An 18,044-nucleotide genomic window follows, 5' to 3' on the forward strand; every position below is an offset into this window, starting at 1 on the left:
ATTTATTTACATATATATTTTTCGGGAACTGGCGAGAGCTGCTACCAAATAATTGATTAGTATATAGTCTATTTTCAGAATGGTAAATCCCCAGAAACTCCAATGGGAAACACCTAGGCTTTCTCTTCTCCTTTCGATTTACCTTGAGCAATTGTGTTTTTATAAATACGTTGATAACATATATGCATGATGATTATATAGGGAATATTATACAAATTTATGATTAATTACCCTGATTTATAAATGCACATAACTGTGAGTATACTTTTTTTTCTATGTTACTGCTGCTGTGAGATTATTCTGTTAAGCCAAGAGCAAGAACGTAATAATTGTTAAAAATTAATATATATTAAAAGTGGACGATGAGTCGCATGAAAAATATATACTGAATTCATTAACAGAATATTTCATACAAACAAAAGATGAACTAAAAGAGTCTTTTATTATGTGAAAGTGATAGTAATAAGAGCACTTTTATTCAAGTATTCTCTAAAAATAGAATTCTACTTTGAAACTTTAAATGTAAACCGAAATTTCATCTAGATAATATTGTGATTTTAAATACATACATAATAATCGAGCATATTCTAAAATTGGAAATTCTTTGTTAAATATATTACAAACTGAGACAATCTTAACCTTTTTAGAAAAGGGGGTGGGTTTCGAAAAACTATAGGACTTTTGTATAAAACAATTTAATAATGTGAAGTCTTATAAGATATCGTGCATTTTCAGAAATGCTTAATCCATGTAGTTGCATTGTCGAGAAACAACAAATTAAATCATATATCGTGTGATTTAAACCTCTCCATGTAAGGAAGCTCGTTCAGGCTAGTTCAGAGAAAGAACTATTTTTATTGTAATGAAATGCAATAAATAACTTTTGCGTTTAAAGGCAATAATAATTTTGCTTTTAATCGCAAAAATGTTTGCTTTTAAACACAGTAATATTGCGATTAAGATTCTTAGGAATGTGTGTATTGTTTAGCTTTAAAGCATCAAGATTTCTTCCGAGCAAACGCTCTCTGAATGGATAAATCATTGATATGAATTTAAAAAAGAGAAAAAATGTTGGGTTGTAAAAGCAAGGGCTTTTTTGTTTTACTTTGCAATGTTGAAACAAGACACAGCACATAGAAAGAATTTTCTAAATAAAAGACATAAAGAAAAAAAAATGGTTCGAAAATTATCTATCGCAAAGCTGTCACACAGTTTAAACATTTATGACGGACCCCAGGAAACGACTGATGATACATGTATGTTGGAATTGCCAACATCATGATGAAGGTTTTAGACACAAAAATATATATACAACTCTTGCTTTGGATACATACAGTAAATACGAGAACATAGGAGATGGAATCAAATGATCAACATGAAATCAAATGAAAACAGACTGATTGATCGATGTGTCTTTCCAAATTGACTATATTATACCACTGAGACATTCTCAATCAATTGTGACACGTAAGTTACTTATCAAAGACTACAGTTAAGTGTTGGGTTCTACTACATTCTTGTTGTCGGGATGGCATTGTTTTACTACAATTCTCAAAAACTGAAACATTTTTCATAAGCACGTGTACTCAGAATTTTTTAGAGTTCTTTAAAGTGTCAGGTCACAGTATTAGTAATACGTTCAGGCAAATTGATGTCGGATTTCAAAATGCAGTATCACTGTGTTTAAGGGAGAAGAAATCCTTACAAAGAATGATAATTGGGTTTTTAAAAAATATTGCGTTTAATTGCAAAAATTATATAATATATATTGATTTAATCGTAAAAGTATTTAATCGCAGTATAATTGCTTTTAAACGCAAATATTATGGCAATGAAATGCAAAAATAGTGATAAAAAGCAAAATTATTAATGTGTTTAAAATGATTAATGTGTTTAAAAGCAGAAAAGTATAGCGTGAATTTTTGTGTGAATTTTTTCACATTAAATGTTATAAAAGATTTCTTACTCTGAACTAGTATTAACAAGGCTTGAGTACAGATGTAAAGCGGAAGAAATATCAAATAAGCAGAAAAAAATAAGCCACGAAACATTATTTTCTACAGAATAAAATGACAACATGAACGGAATCAATCTTGCTGGAACTGATGAAGAAGGCAGCATCAAAGATCAAAATCAAAATGACACTTTTATTGAAGCAAATCTATCTCTTGTAAATTCAAGTACTTTCAAGAACGATTATTTGGCGACATTTATCAACGATACATTTCTGAATGGAAATATTACGTCTTCATTAGGAAATGGAACTGTGAATCTAACAAGAACAGATTCTAGCATTCATTCAAATGGAAATGCTCATGTAGTAGTAGTAGTTTTTGTTTCAATAATCGTATTTATTTTCTTTGTGCTGGCAGTTTTCCATTGGAAAAGAAGGCAACAAAAAACTGCAAGAGAGAGTGATCAAAAAAATGCTGGATGCATGAAAAATGTCAAACAGGAAAACGTAAATTGTTCGCTTCTAACTGAAAACAATGGGGATATGGAAAAAAATATATACACCCAATCTGTTCACCAAAAAGAAGACGCAGAAGAAAAGTCAATTTTAAATAGTGAGATCCATTCTGATTCAGCCGGTTCAAGCTTTCTTTGCCCCCTTCTACATAGTAGCCAAGAAATAGCAGAGGAGAATGAGAGTACATAAAATCCTATTCTTGTAGTCTTGATGGTCATCAAACTTTCTATAGCAATGGAAAGATGTTAATTTGCAAAATCAGCGACAAACCATGAGGACAGGAAAATTAAAAATCTTTATGTGTATTACTGTTTGTGTTGGTGGCTGATGTAAAACAAAACAGACAGAGAAAGCTACCGCCTAAATATTTTCTGTTGAATTGTACCAGTTTTCAGGAAGTGACAAAAGTTGACGAGTTCTTTTCTTGGGCAAATAATAGGAATTTTGATACTTTAAATAGCACCTTATACGTAGAATCCTATTTAATTTGTAATTATAGTTTTCTTTACAAAACGTAAAGAGAAGACAATAAAGGAAACGATAATAAGGGATTACAGAATAATTACATGTATGTTTTGTTTATTAGAATGTTTAAAGAGGTTGAGTTATCTCTCAGTTGTAAGAAAAACTAACGAGTAATTGTGATGTTTTATTGTTTTTTTTTTTAATTTTCTACCGCGACAATGCCCAGTTTAATCCAGGCTTACTTGTTCAAAATTTAATGTTTGGAGGTGTAGCAACTCCGAATACACTTACAAAGAAATTGCCCTACTTAAACTTGCACGTGCATGTACAATTAATTCTAAAGATTATTTATGTTATTCATAGCTCCTAAAAATGATATTGTTTTACATACAATGTACATTATTAAAGTATACAGTTTTTGTTAACAATGTTTGTGATATGGCCAATGATCAGGGGAATGTTCTTCATTAAATATTGCTTGTTTTATTTCTAAATTTTGTATATACAGATATTTTTTGCTGATATTTTTTTTTACCATTTATCTAAAACCTTTTTTTTTTAAAAATGTATAAATGACCAAAGAGATATTTTCAGTTGTTTATGCATATGTCATAGAATAGGGACACAATGTAAACATAAATGTCAAATTGCATAGAACTATCTTCAAGATGCAATAACATTTCTGAGTAGATTGTATCAATCAAATTCTTTTTTATTCAAAATATTTAAAACTGTGGTCCCTTTCTATTAATTTAATTCATATTGGAAAAAATATCTTCAGGTCTACGATTGTTTAAACATTATAAGTAAATTCATTGTTTCATAATAATGTTGAAAAGTAGAAAGGAAGATTTTTTTCACGCTGTCATTCCACCAAAGATATATGGTTCCTGCAAGAATTCAAACACAGTTTACCATTTCTTTTTAAAGTTGTGCATTTGTTATGAGGAAAGAAAATATGATCTTTAAAATCTCTTACATCTTAGTACATGACATGTAATCAAATATACTTTGAATATTTCATCTAGCTAGAAACAAGACAAGAATTAAGATTGTTCGTAATATAATACATGGAGATAACGAACAGTATTTAAGTTCAAAAGGTCATCAAATAATACGAAATAGGAGCAGAGCAAACACAAACCTAAAATGTCAGAGGTGGGATCAGGTGTGATGGACGAGTGAGCATCTCCTACCGACCGATCGTACCCAACGTGTTCTCATGCTCAGCAAATAATGGAAAAATCCGTGGACAAATCAATGTGTATATAATGGACTAACAATTTGTATACAAAAAAAGTCAGTCAGCATTTGACTCAGTGATAAGTTGTAATAAATTTGCTGACAAGGTCATTGTATCGACAATAGAACGTACGAAATGATGACTCGTAATAGCACTGCTGACAAATAATCGTTGGTAGTGTTGACTGACAAATCTACTTATTTACAATTATGATAACCTGCTTGTAGAGATGCAAAACCATTACTGACTTTGTTTTCTAAACAAAAGTTCCAGGCAGTTCTCCGCCTAACCAAATTACATAAATATTTAAAAAGTGGCACTTAATGTTTTGCATCAGGAACAATGTATCAATGTAGGCATGCTTAATAAAGGAAGTGTTTATTGTTTTCATCTATTGTATTTAATACTAGAAATATACATGTATGAATACAAGTACATTGAATTATGCGTATGTTTCAATTTCTAACTGTTATTTTCTTAGACTTTGTCAGACAAAATGGTGAAAATGTGTGCATCATGATTTTTTCAAGGCGCTTTATAGAAAATGCTTCATGTAAAATGTGTCTAACACAAACGAAGACTCTATCTATCTAACATTGTTATTACTTTTGTTACTGTAGCTTTGTCTTATGTTGAATTAGCTCATTTTTTCAGGAGTAACATTATTTTTTTGTAAAACAGACACATAGGCATTATTATCTTTTATCGTTGCATTCTAAACTGCTCAATAAGAATAAAAATGTCAACGTTTATACATGCATTTTTACATAGGACATAGAAGGATTAAATCGAATTATTACAATCGACGATACCCAAAACAGTCTCTTGACGATCTCAAAGGTAATCAGTCTCTCAGGAACGTCCAAATCGTAAGCATCGGACCTTGGAACTTCCAATGATTTCTCTGAGATCTTTTAAAGAACATAACAGTTTAGAAAGCTCCCCAGTAGGCTTTCTTAGAGCACATGGATCAACGAGTGATTGCCAAAAGATCGTCACGAAATATGGCAATATAGATCCCCTAAGTTTTGTAGCAAAACAGCATCGTAAATATAACGTCCTAATAACATTTAAATAGTAGTAAACTTCGATAGGATTTTTAATGTCTTTAAGAGATCTGAAAGGTGTACATAATTAAAAAGTATTTCAACTATCCTATCTGTATAAAGAAACCTCGCAGTAAAACGTGCTTTCACATGACTTAGAGAAATGTATTCCAAATATTCATTCTTAACGTGGTGTCTGTGTAAAAAATATGTAGACTCTATGGTTTTCAGATGCAACAAACTATTACTATCTCTATAAGTTACAATTTGTGGAGAAATGCGAAGTGTATTACTACTTAATCTATGGTAAAAAGCTAAATAAATGAGGATAAAAACAATACTTGGTATGTATAAGTAATCTGAGCACCTTGTGTTTATCCCATTGCTAAATTAAGTGCCAGTGTTCATTATAAAGTATATATTTGAATATATATTGAAAAAATTGCTTGTTTAATTCAATGTTTTCAATGTTTCGTTAATTTCAAAACTCCACACAAACCTTGAGATTGTGAGGATGTTGAAATGATTATAATCTTTTTGTTCTTGGTTTTCAAAAGAATTCTTTTAAATAAAATGTAATATTTATGTATCTTGTTATAATGTAAAAAAATACTTGTTATTTAGAAGTTTAAAAAGATCAGGTACAAGAAAGAATGGTGATTATTCCCAAAAGTGCATTCAGGTTCAATAATAATTTTGTATAGAGAAAAAAAAAAACGGACCTGGGATCATGACTCATGGAAGAGGTTTCACATCGTGACAGGTAACACCCATTTTGTGTCCATTGTCATGATTGGATAAATGAAATCAAAGAAGACAATTCAGTAGGAAAATTAAGGTCTCACAATTTGTATGAAAAGAGGAGGCTGGATGCTGTTTTTAAAAGTATTGAGAATTTCTTATCAATGAAATATATGGAGACAACGAACAGAATTCAAGCTCAGAAGTCCATTAATTAATACAAAATGGGCACAGAGCAAATACGGACCTCCTTAGCATCAGAGTTGGGATCAGGTGTCATGGAGGAGTGAGCATCCCCTGACGACCGGTCACACCCGCTGTTTGCTCCTTGAAATGACAGGGAAATTCGGTCGACAATGAAATGTGTTAATAACGATCTAACAACACCAATGTTAGTCAGTATTTGACTCAATTATAAATTGTATATGCTGACAAGGTCATTAAATTGACCATAAAACTTACTAAATGATGATTTTAAATGAGACTGCTGATATATTCTTGTTTCAACAACTTGTTTATCAATAACGTACTTCGTTTTAAAAAGGTTCATACGTAAAGGATGCTCTTGCGTATCGAATCAAGCGAGAGATAAGAACCCATATGCATATGATGAAGGTATATGGCTGCATAAGTAGGGAAGTTGACGAATGAAAAATTGTTTATCATAAAGCTTGGTTGTTAGATTGCCATTAACGTCTTTCTCAAGTAAAATGTCCAAATATGAGATAGATGTTTTAGACTCATAAGGCTTAGTTGTTAGATTACCATTAACGACCTTGGGATTCAGAAGTTTTCAATACTATTGATGTAGATGAAATGTACTCTAATTTTACAGAAGTAATAACCAAAGGCATAGAAAAACACATCCCTAAAAAAGTTATTACAATTCTACCTAAGGACAAAGTATTTATGAATAGTACAATTAGAATATTGATGAGAAATCGAACTCATCGTAAAGCTGTCAAATCAAAAAATCCATTTCACTGGGAAAAGTATAGATACCTGCGAAATCAGGTCATTGATGAAATTAGAATTTCGCGGCAAAATTATAACAAAAAACTTACAGAGCAGATAAATAAAACAATACCACCTGGTGGAGAATAGTGAAAATCATTATCCAAACTAAACAATAAACATAAGCCAACACCTCCTCTTAAGGTCGATGGCCAAACGCTGTTTCATCCCGTAGACAAGGCGAATGCCATAAACGAATTCTTTACAGATATCTCTTCAATTAACGATGAGCCTGATTTACCACCCCAGGGACCAGGTCCCCCCTTACATCATATGGAAACATTTAGAATTACAGAAAATGAAGTCTTAGACCAGTTACAAATCATCAATACATGTAAGCCATCAGGTCCTGATGGTGTTTCACCTCAAGTTTTAAAATATACTGCACATTCAATCTACAAACCACTGACAAAATTATTTAATATATCACTAAACAATGGAACTCTTCCTAGTATTTGGAAAATTGCCCAAGTTACTCCTGTTTATAAAAATAAAGGAAATGCAGATGATGTCAATAACTATTGACCAATATCAGTTACATCTGTTGTTTGCAAATTATTAGAAAAAAATTATTGTCAAGCATCTGCATAACTATTTACTTGAGAATGATATACTATATAAGTTCCAGTCTGCTTTTCAAACTGGTGACTAAACCAGTAATCAGTTGGTGGAAATTTATAATACTATTATATCCAATCTTGATAAAGGTATCCAATCTTGATAAAGGCCGGGATGTACGGTTTGTGTTTTGTTATATTTTAAAAGCTTTTGATAGGGTCTGGCATGAAGAAATTATATTTAAACTAAAGGAAATTGGAATATCAGATCAAATCTTAAATTTGGTCAAAAACTACTTAGTAAATAGAAGACAAAGGGTGGTTCTTGATGGTTATACATCAACTCTTAGACCAACTAGTGCAGGTGTCCCCCAAGGATCTGTCCTATGTCCTTTCTTATTTTTATTATATATAAATGATATTTCTTCAAATTTAACAAATAATGTCCGCTTATTTGCTGATGATACTTCACTTTACATTATTGTTGACAATGACATTGTCAGTGCTGCAAACTCATTAACAAATGATTTAGAAAAGTTGGATCAGTGGTCAAAACAATGGAAAGTTGATTTTAACCCCAAGAAAACAGTGAATGTAATTTTTTTCCAGAAAACATTTTTCTCATCCCAATGTTAAATTTGGATTAAATGGCCCATTGATTGAGCCATCGAAAAATCACACACATTTGGGACTAAATTTTCAATGTGATGCCAATTGGAAATCTCACATACAAAAGCATGTAAACGATTAGATGTTCTACGAATGTTAAAATATTCCCTTTGTCGAGATGCGCTAATAAAAATATATATGTCATTTATTAGACCAGTTTTAGAATATGGTGATGTTGTCTGGGATAATTGTAATGAAAAGGAGTCATCTTTATTGGAAGAAGTTCAAATTACTGCTGCAAGAATTATTACAGGAATGAGAGTGAACTCATCAAGATCACTTTGATATGATGAATTGGGTTGGAATACATTATCTGACAGAAGGAAAGTACATAAATTAATATTATTTTACAAAATCGTGTATGGGTTAGCACCACAGTACCTTCAAGATCTTCTAAGACCTTGTATTCCACCCCAAACCTCATATTCATTAAGAAACAATGATGGTCTTACTTTTCTTATTCCTCAGACGAGAACCACATCATATATGAATAGTTATTTCCCATCTACAATTAAATTATGGAATAGTTTACCATACCATATTAGGAGTTTACCAACACTATCTTCTTTCATTAATGCCATTAAAAAGACTATTCCTATTTCCCTTAATCTTTTATTATTTGGTGATAGTAATATTTCTTATGCAAATAATATGAAATTATTTGATCGTGTTCACAAATATATATCACAAACCAAAAGGTTTCATAAATGAAGTGTAACTATGAAATACTTATTCCAGTTTATGTCCTAAATTAAAAACACATTCATTGTATGTTTATAAATTGCTGTAGTTCTCATTTTCTTCTTCCCTTTCATTTCCACATTTACAAACCGGTATTCATTTGTTGTTGTTTTTTGTTTTTGTGTGTGTGTTTTTTTCTCTCTCTCTTCACTCATGTATTTTTCTTTCCCCTTTAATCCATTCAAATTTGTGTCAGTTATATATAACTTATTAGATGCATATATAACCCTGTTACTATATGTGTATTAATTAACCTTGTACTATGGAGAGGGCTTATATAGGCTATGCCTGCTGCCCAATCCATTTATGTATTTTACATAATAAAATATGTTCAAATCAAAACGACCTTTTCAAGTAAAATATCTAAATATGATACAGATGTGTCAAACTCTATGGTATGTTTTATTGCAAGCTTACTGGGATATATCATATCGGCATAAGAGTGGAAATAGCCATAATGATTGTTATTTGACAATACGTCGTAGATAAATCTTAATGTCAAGTTTAAGAACACAGTCAATGTTTTCTTTGCACGTATAGAACTTAATTGGACAGATTCTGCTTCATTTGAATACAAAAATAGGTCTGCTAATAACGGGACGCAATCCACACCTATGGGAATTCCGATAGATTGCTGGTAGACCTGGGCTCCAAAAAACCGATAAAGATATTGTAAATACGAAACTCAATCTACTTTTTAGTATCAAATTCAGATACGTGTTTGTATAATCAGAATGTTTTTTAACAAAATTATTCTGCAAATGACCAATGACAGGGTAAGTAAATATTCGAGTTCGATCTGTTTATTAATAGAAATATAAACACATAGAAAGAAAAGGACTTATAACTTTGACAATAAATATTTTAATATTATAATTACTAAATTCCACTACGTACCAGATCTACTAAATCATATAGACGGTCTTGGATAGTTAAAGGCTAATGATATCTTATAGTTGATTCGATACGAGAGAGCATGCTCTATGTTTGAAAAATTGTTAAAACGAGGTAAATTATTTACAAACAAATTGCTTAAACAAGATTGTCAGCAGATTTGTTTAGAGTAATCATTTCGTAAGTTCTATGGTCGATACAGATAAATTGTCAGCAAATACATTTAGCATTGAGTCAAATGCTGACAGATGTTCTTCATACTAATTGTTAAACCATTATATACAGATATATTTTCTGTAATTTCCTTATCATGTCGAGCACAAGGCGGGTGTGACCGGTCGACAGGGGATGCTCACTCCCCCATGGTACATGATCCCACTTTTTTGGAGGTCCGTGTTTGCTCTAATCCAATCTTGTATTGTTAAATAGACGTTTTAGCTTTTAAACTGTTCGTTATCGGTATATATTAAATATATCAATCTATCTTTAATGTTTTCCTTATTTCTTATTTCTGATTACGTAGAAATCGGATAATAATTTGATGTGATTTGTCTTTCGGCAGTTGATTACAAGTGCATGTACTTTTAGCTGTTGGTAATTTCAACTGTGAAGACTGAGTGCAATAACTGTAAGAATATCAGTTAAATGTTTTGATTTCATTCCGCATCTGTTGTCTAAGACAATAAAATCAGTTAGAAAATAAAATCAGTAAAAAAAAAATGCCGTCATTGGTTGACATTCTGAGATCATTGTTTATATATTTATCTCCTTTTCTCTTGTTTTTTATTTCTCTTTTCTTGTCTCCCCTTTTGTGTTTTACATGTATCCAACAAAATTGGTTCTCATAAATCTCATCAGTAAATTACCATTTACTAGTAACAATTCTAGTAATATATGTTACAAAGGGAGAAATGGAAAGGCGTAAAAGCAATTACTGCGACGATTGAAATACTAAGTAAGCAATCCTACACATTACAAGGATGTATTTTTAAACGGCACCGTGTAATTCATGGACTGGAGTCTTGGAGTGGAGTTTGGAGTGGAGTTTGGAGTCAATTTTTGGAGTCTGAGATTTTCTTTAAACATAATTATGCAGATTTTTTTTCAGAAATGACATTTGTATGATTGTCTTTAATATTCTAAAATAATCCGTTGTCAAGATAAACCTCTAATTTGATAAATATTTGGCACATTTGTATATACATTCTAAGTATGTTGAACATCATTATTGAACTATTAAACAGGATATACTGTCACTGTTTTAGGTAACATTATAACTAATAATGAAAGATCTTTCAGTTACATAATCTCAAAGAATTGTTATTCTAAGTGTTACACTCAAAAATTGAACCCAATCATAGCGATTTCAACAGTTTATTCCATGCGTCTAACATTGACAAGAATTGACCGAAGACTTAATAAATTTTCACTTACAAAGCATTATAAATATGAAATCTATGACTAATTGGAATTTACAGAAAGTTACACAGTACCCACGGACAGGATGTGAATGAAGCTAAAATATACATAAATCAAGATAACGTAACCAGCTTTATAATTACATTGAAGCAAAAGTTACGAGAGTCCCTACATTGGAAGAGCTGTAGTAATTAAAATATCAAATTGATAGGTGAACTGTCAAATTCATTTACTGGTACCCACATCTGGTTGATAAACTCAAAATGCTGAGTTAGAAAGAATAAAGGGTAAATGATATATAGATACATCTATATAGATAATTAACAGAATTTTTACTCTTGAGACTAAATGAAATGTCAGGCTTGTTCACACAGTTTCAGAGATACTGATTAAACTGTGGCGAATGGCCGTTTGTTTTTAGTCTATGTAATGTCAGGATACCTTAATCTAAATAAGCTGGGGGGACACAGAGGGGTAATTAATATTTATGCAAGCAATACAAATGATTATTTTTTTTATATAAAAAATAAAACCTAAATGAACCCCCAAAAAGAGAGCATACATATATGAGAGGTAACCAGTAGAGTGCTTCTTCACAGTCAAAATTATTGTGTGCTTGTTAGCTAAAAACAATCCTTGAATTGTTAATTCAACGTGTGTGTGTTCTATTAATGTTTATGCTTTAAGTGAAAAAACTAGTTTCTTCTGATCTCTATTTCTATTAACAAACGCAATTTTGCTTGACTCCAAAATAGACTCCAAACTCCACTCCATAACTCCACTCCAAGACTCCAGTCCATGAATTACACGGTGCCATTTTTAAACTTCTATTAATAAAAAAGGAAATCCGTAAGATAAATATATCCTCTTTAAAGTGCTATTTATAATATTAATGATTCAAAAATATATTTTCTTTCATATTATTTATAAGAAATTGTGAGTTGAAAGAAAAAGAACATCATACAAATAAAATTTTTCTAAACACTTATCACATATATATTTTTCAGATAACAAATAATTTTTTTTTCAATAAGAACATTTCATAAATGTTGAACTTTAATAAGATTTTTCCTCACTTTCAAATTCGTGTTTGATAAGATGCAAAATACGAAGGATTACCCATATTAACGTTAGTACGAATTTGAACTAATTAAAAAAAAATGTATCTATAAGGACAGATGATACATTCAAAAAATGGATGCCTGGATTGATATATATTTTTTGACCTAATTTCATTGCAAATGAAGCAAATAATAAATTTCTAGAGTAAAAAGAAATTGTAAACCTTCTGTGACGTTCAAAATTGTATCTTTCTGAAACAATCCTTATTACTGTAAATCACTTTTATTCGTGAGAACTTAATTTTCGCGTAATTACTCGAGACGTTATGCTCCCGAAAATTTCATTCTCGCGTATTATAAAATTCCTTAAGATTATAGAGAGCAATGACCACAATTCGTGAAAATCTTGTCTCGCTAAAAAAGAGTCAATGACTATCTCGCGAAAATGAGGTGTTGCGAAAATTAAGTGATGTACAGTATTCTATACAAATATTTTTCACTTTAAATTCCATTTTCGTCCAACCTTGAATAAAAAAAAAAAATAAAAAAAGCTACGGGGTAAAAGTTATTCATTTTAGTCATTAAAACATGACCCAAGTTGTTATTTTCAAAATTTTTGACAAATTTTTTTTGTATAATCTGTCCTTAATTCAAAAATCAAAAAAAGAAGCAGAATTGGCTTTTTCTGAAATATAGTAGATTGTCATTGTACTCAGAAATATTTACCGTGGCATTTTTCCATTTATTAGCCCAACCGCATGAAAAGTGGGAGGGTATATAGTAATCGTGATGTCCATCCGTCTGTCTGTCCATCCTGTCGTCTGTTACGCTTTGGGGCACCCATCTTTTATCTGCAACTCCTCTCATACTACTGAATGACTTGATGAGATTTACAGAATTTTTATTACATTTTGCTATTGAGCACCTCCTTTTATTTTTTTGATCTGACACATATTTTTGTTTCCCATAGTAAAACATGTACACTACCATTTTATCTATATTGGAGGCGGGGGTATCATTTAGTGAGCTCATTTTAAAACAATTTAATTTTGTTTGTATTATAGTTTCTAATTGGTTAATATCCAAAACGGAACGCAAATTATTTCTGAATAACCTGGTTTGGTATGGGAACACACCCCTTGACAACCAGCTGAATCATCTGTATCCATGCAATCCTCTCTTTTCCAGTCCTCGAGATTCATGGGAAATTCTAGATTTACATGTAATAAATAAAACTTTAACTTTAAACAGTATCTCGATTTTACCGCTTGTAAATAATTATCATGCCTGCTAGGTCTTTACATCAGGTATTATCTACCCTTGTTTTCCATCACTTCCGTTTCTAAGGCTGTATTATTGAGAGGCAAATTTGGACTCATACAAAGCAACGCAATTTTAAACCCATAGTTGTTTGATGATTTTAAAATCAAAATTATAAGAAATGATTCTAATTCTTGGCCAAATTATTCGAGGATAACCTGGTTTTGACTGGTTTACGCTTTATAATCCGCGATGGGATGAGGGTTTCACATAGTTTCCAATTTGCACTGAGGGCTATGTTTTATTATATAATGATTGAAATGGACTGTATACGTGCTTCCAAACTCTACAGAAGATTGTTTTTAAGAAGTAATGTTTTTTCAGTATATGACCAATGAAGTCTTATACTTTATTAAAACCTTTGTTGAAAATTATAAATTATCCTCTTTCCATATTAAAAAAGATGACGTGAAAATAAGAAGCACAGAAGATCATTACTTCTTTATAAACCAAGTAAAGCTTGAGCAGATTAAAATTCAACTTTTAAAAGGCGTGAGTCTAAGTGGTGTAGAGGAAGAAATTGAGACAAGCGGCGAAATGGCAGCTTAAGTTTGGATATATATGAAATCTCTTTCATCCAACAGCAATGGAAATAGAACACGTTTTTGGAACACAATATCAACGAAGTCATTAATCCCCTTCTGTTCACATTAAAAAATCGAAACAATTAATTTCACAGTTCAAGGAACGACTTATATCAGGGGGTACTCAGACTCAGAAATTGACAGTATTGTTTTAGAAACGCAAACAGTTAAGAGACAAGAATTGCTAAAAAAGAAAATAGCAAGACCAAATCGAACAGACCGCCCTCTGTGCTTGTAACCAAGTACGATCCTGCAGTCAAAAAACTGGGGAAAATATTACGCAAACATTGGAAAATAATTCAAAAAGATGTTCCGAGATATTCCCGATGCCTCCCATCATTGGATACAAGCGAAATAGAAATTTAAATGAACTCTTAAACTCGAATAGACAGCGCATTAATTAACAAATCAGACAATCCGTGATAGCGAAAAGCATGCAAAGCAGATATCAAGAAACAGGTGGCTGTAATTACCCAATACTCTAAACAAACAACCAATGCGCTGTCTCTCATGCCACATGCATTAACTCTCCCGGTGTGATTATGTGACGGTCGCCCCGCCCGCTTCAAACGAATCTAAACTGCAGCTCTATCTAAGAGCCGTTTAGTACAACATGTACCACATAACAAGACGAGCAAATAATTTAAGCTCGCATCTCAGAGAATATTAATTCTCCTTGATATTGTCTTATTCATTGACATATCCAAAACACACAGCTTTTGATTCACAAAGCTTAATCAGTGGTACAGTAGATATACATGTCCACTGCAATTATCATTGCATGAACCACCATGCTAAAAACTTTATACAACTAAAATATATTAACTTAATCTGGGTTGGACCTCTTATGAGTGGCAGACCCTGGAACATTCCTAAAATGTGCCCGAAACACCGATTCAGGTGTCAGGTCCTCTTCCGTCGGCACACGTGGTGCCGGGTGGCAACTTTATCTGACACCATGTTATTTTTTATGAAGTTGTGCGTCTTTGTACTCAAGTTGGACTTTCACAACATATAATCAATCAATTATCATTAAAAAATGTGCATCTGCAATCGTTCTGCCCATGTGCGGATCATGTGAATTAGGCGGTCACGTGACATGCTCCTTAGCGTTCTGCCATGGAAGCTTAATTATTTTCCCGACTCTTATATATCTTACAATGCAAGTTATTCTTTACAATAAAAAAACAGTCCATTTCTCAGAAATGGCAAATTCTTCAATAGTATGATCGGATAATGATATCCTTTTGCAGAAAGAGTATGGTGACCATCAAAGCCCAAGTCCTCGGTCTTTTGAGCGTCGTTTACTCCATGTGGATAAAGAATGGGTGTCTTCACTTTATCATATCTGATATGTTTAAAGTCTTTAAAAAACGTTATTTTAGGGATTTGATATTATATTATTGTAAAGATATTCATATATTTTTCTAACTAGAAGTTGACGATCTTTCAAATCAAATTGTTTTACAAAGGAAACGTCTCTTTTCCAGTTTGCTTTTACTGGGTAACAGAACAAACATCATTTTTAAACATCTCCCATACTTCACTTAAACAATCAATCCAATTAGTGACAAAACTTCTGGCAAGTCTTTTGTCTCCATAAACTGTGTATTAATTATTATAAGGTTCTGTTGAGGAATGTCCGAGATAAACGTTTAATTTTACAGCCGTTCGTTTCTCGAACACGACTGAGTCAACCATTTTTTGTCACAAGTGATCTACTTTATGACGTCATTTTCACATTGTGACGTCACAAAACACAAGGCAAAATGTTCCATTACATATGCTATATATAGAACATGTGTATGACTCTTTGTGTGCCAAATTTCTTTCTGATCTGAATTGTGGTTTTGTAAAGATAGAGATTGTCCGCGAACTTTTTTGATCACCCCTCGTATATTACACATGACGTCGGAATACAATATTTGAAATAGGACAAAAATTATCAAATGTGTAATATTGGTGAACAAGAGGCACAGGGGCCACATCGCTCACCTGAGCAATTGGCTAGAAAAAAGCACATATCAGATCAGAACTGAAAGTTAACTGAGGGCGGGGAGGGAGGGAGGGGGCTTGTATTTTAACCCCCAGGGGGTCATGATTTGCAAACTAGAATCTACAATACCTGAGGATGATTCCCTATAAACATCACTAAGCATGGCCTTGAAGATTTTCAAAGGTTTCCCTATATATTCCTATTTAAAACTTTTATCGGCCATTTGGCCCCACCCTACCCCCGAAGGTCATGATATGAAGAAACTTAAATCTACAATACCTGAAGATGATTCCACATGAGTTTCATCTTCATGTCTCAATGGTTCTTGAGAAGAAGATTTTTCCTATATATTCCTCTGTAAAAGTTTGATTGGCCATTTTGGCCCCACCCTATCCCCGGGGGTCATGATTTGAACAAACTTGAATCTACACTACCTGATGATGATTCCACATGAGTTTCATCTTTCCTGCCCCAGTGGTTCTTGAGAAGAAGATTTTTAAAGCTTTTTTCTATATATTCCTATGTAAAACTTTGATTGGCCATTTAGGTCCCACCCTACCCCCGGGGGTCGTGATTTGAACAAACTTGAATCTACACTACCTGAGGATGAATCCACATCAGTTTCATCTTTCCTGGCCCAGTGGTTCTTGAGAAGAAGATTTTTAAAGAATTTTCCTAATATATTCTTATGTAAAAAATTTGATCGGCCATTTAGGCCTTACCCTACCCCCGGGGGTCATGATTTGAACAAATTTGAATCTACACTACCTGAAGATGATTCCAATTGAGTTTCAACTTTCCTGGCCCAGTGGTTCTTGAGAAAATAACGTCACTATGTAGATCATTTGTGACAAAAATCGTAATCATTCAACAAACGAATGTAGAGTTTATGGCTTATCTTGAAAATTCCTTTGCAGTAGCGAATATTTATTTGCTAAGAGTTTATTAAAACAAGAGACTTCCTTTCAATTCAATCAATGATTGGATTGATTGTTTTAGTGAAGGAAGGCAGATGGTTGAAATTGATATTTGTTGTGTTGTCCAGTGAAAGCAAGTTTGAAAAGAAAAGTGTTTTTCATTAAGCAATTTGTTATCAAAGACCTCCAATTTATACTTTGAAAATAGTTAAATATCTTAACAATAGTGTAAGTATTGAATATCTAAGATATCGTTTACTTTAGATTTTAAAAATATAAGATATGATAAAAATGAGGCATCCATTCTCTATCCATCTTGAATAGAAACGTCTCTCCTGAGAGAGAAGATTTGGGTTTTGATAGTCGCCATGCTTATTGTTGAAAGGATATTCTTCTCCACCCATTCTGTTGCTGATATTTGACCATTTCTGACGAATGAACTGTTCTTGATATAAAAATTAACTTACACGGACAGAAATATAAAACAGCGAAAAATCTCTCAGCTTTTGTGACAGAATGCTACGGAGGGGGTAACGTAATTATAACCACCTATATCACGTGATTCGCGCATGAGCAGAACGGTATTAGATGTGCAATAATATAGGAGAGGACTAATTTAAAATATGATAAACAGTGAAACAAAATATTGTTTCTTTTATGGAAGTTATTCAATTAGTTCGCGAACTTCTTTATCACCCCTCGTGTAGCCCTTTCATGGGGTCGATCCATAAATATATCGACGTCACAGAAAAGCATATCGACCAAGCAAGCAAGGTCGATGTGCTTTTCTGTGACGTCGATATATGGTTAGATCTCATGAATGGGCTATATGCATTTGTTATGCAATATTTTTGACGGAAATCAACAAAATTTAATTTTAAAAAGATATGAATAATGCATAAGATGC

Source organism: Saccostrea cucullata, unplaced genomic scaffold (assembly GCF_032062105.1).
Source record: "Saccostrea cucullata isolate Sc308-1 unplaced genomic scaffold, CSIRO_AGI_Scuc_v1 ctg348, whole genome shotgun sequence".
NCBI classification, from domain to species: Eukaryota; Metazoa; Mollusca; class Bivalvia; order Ostreida; family Ostreidae; genus Saccostrea; species Saccostrea cuccullata.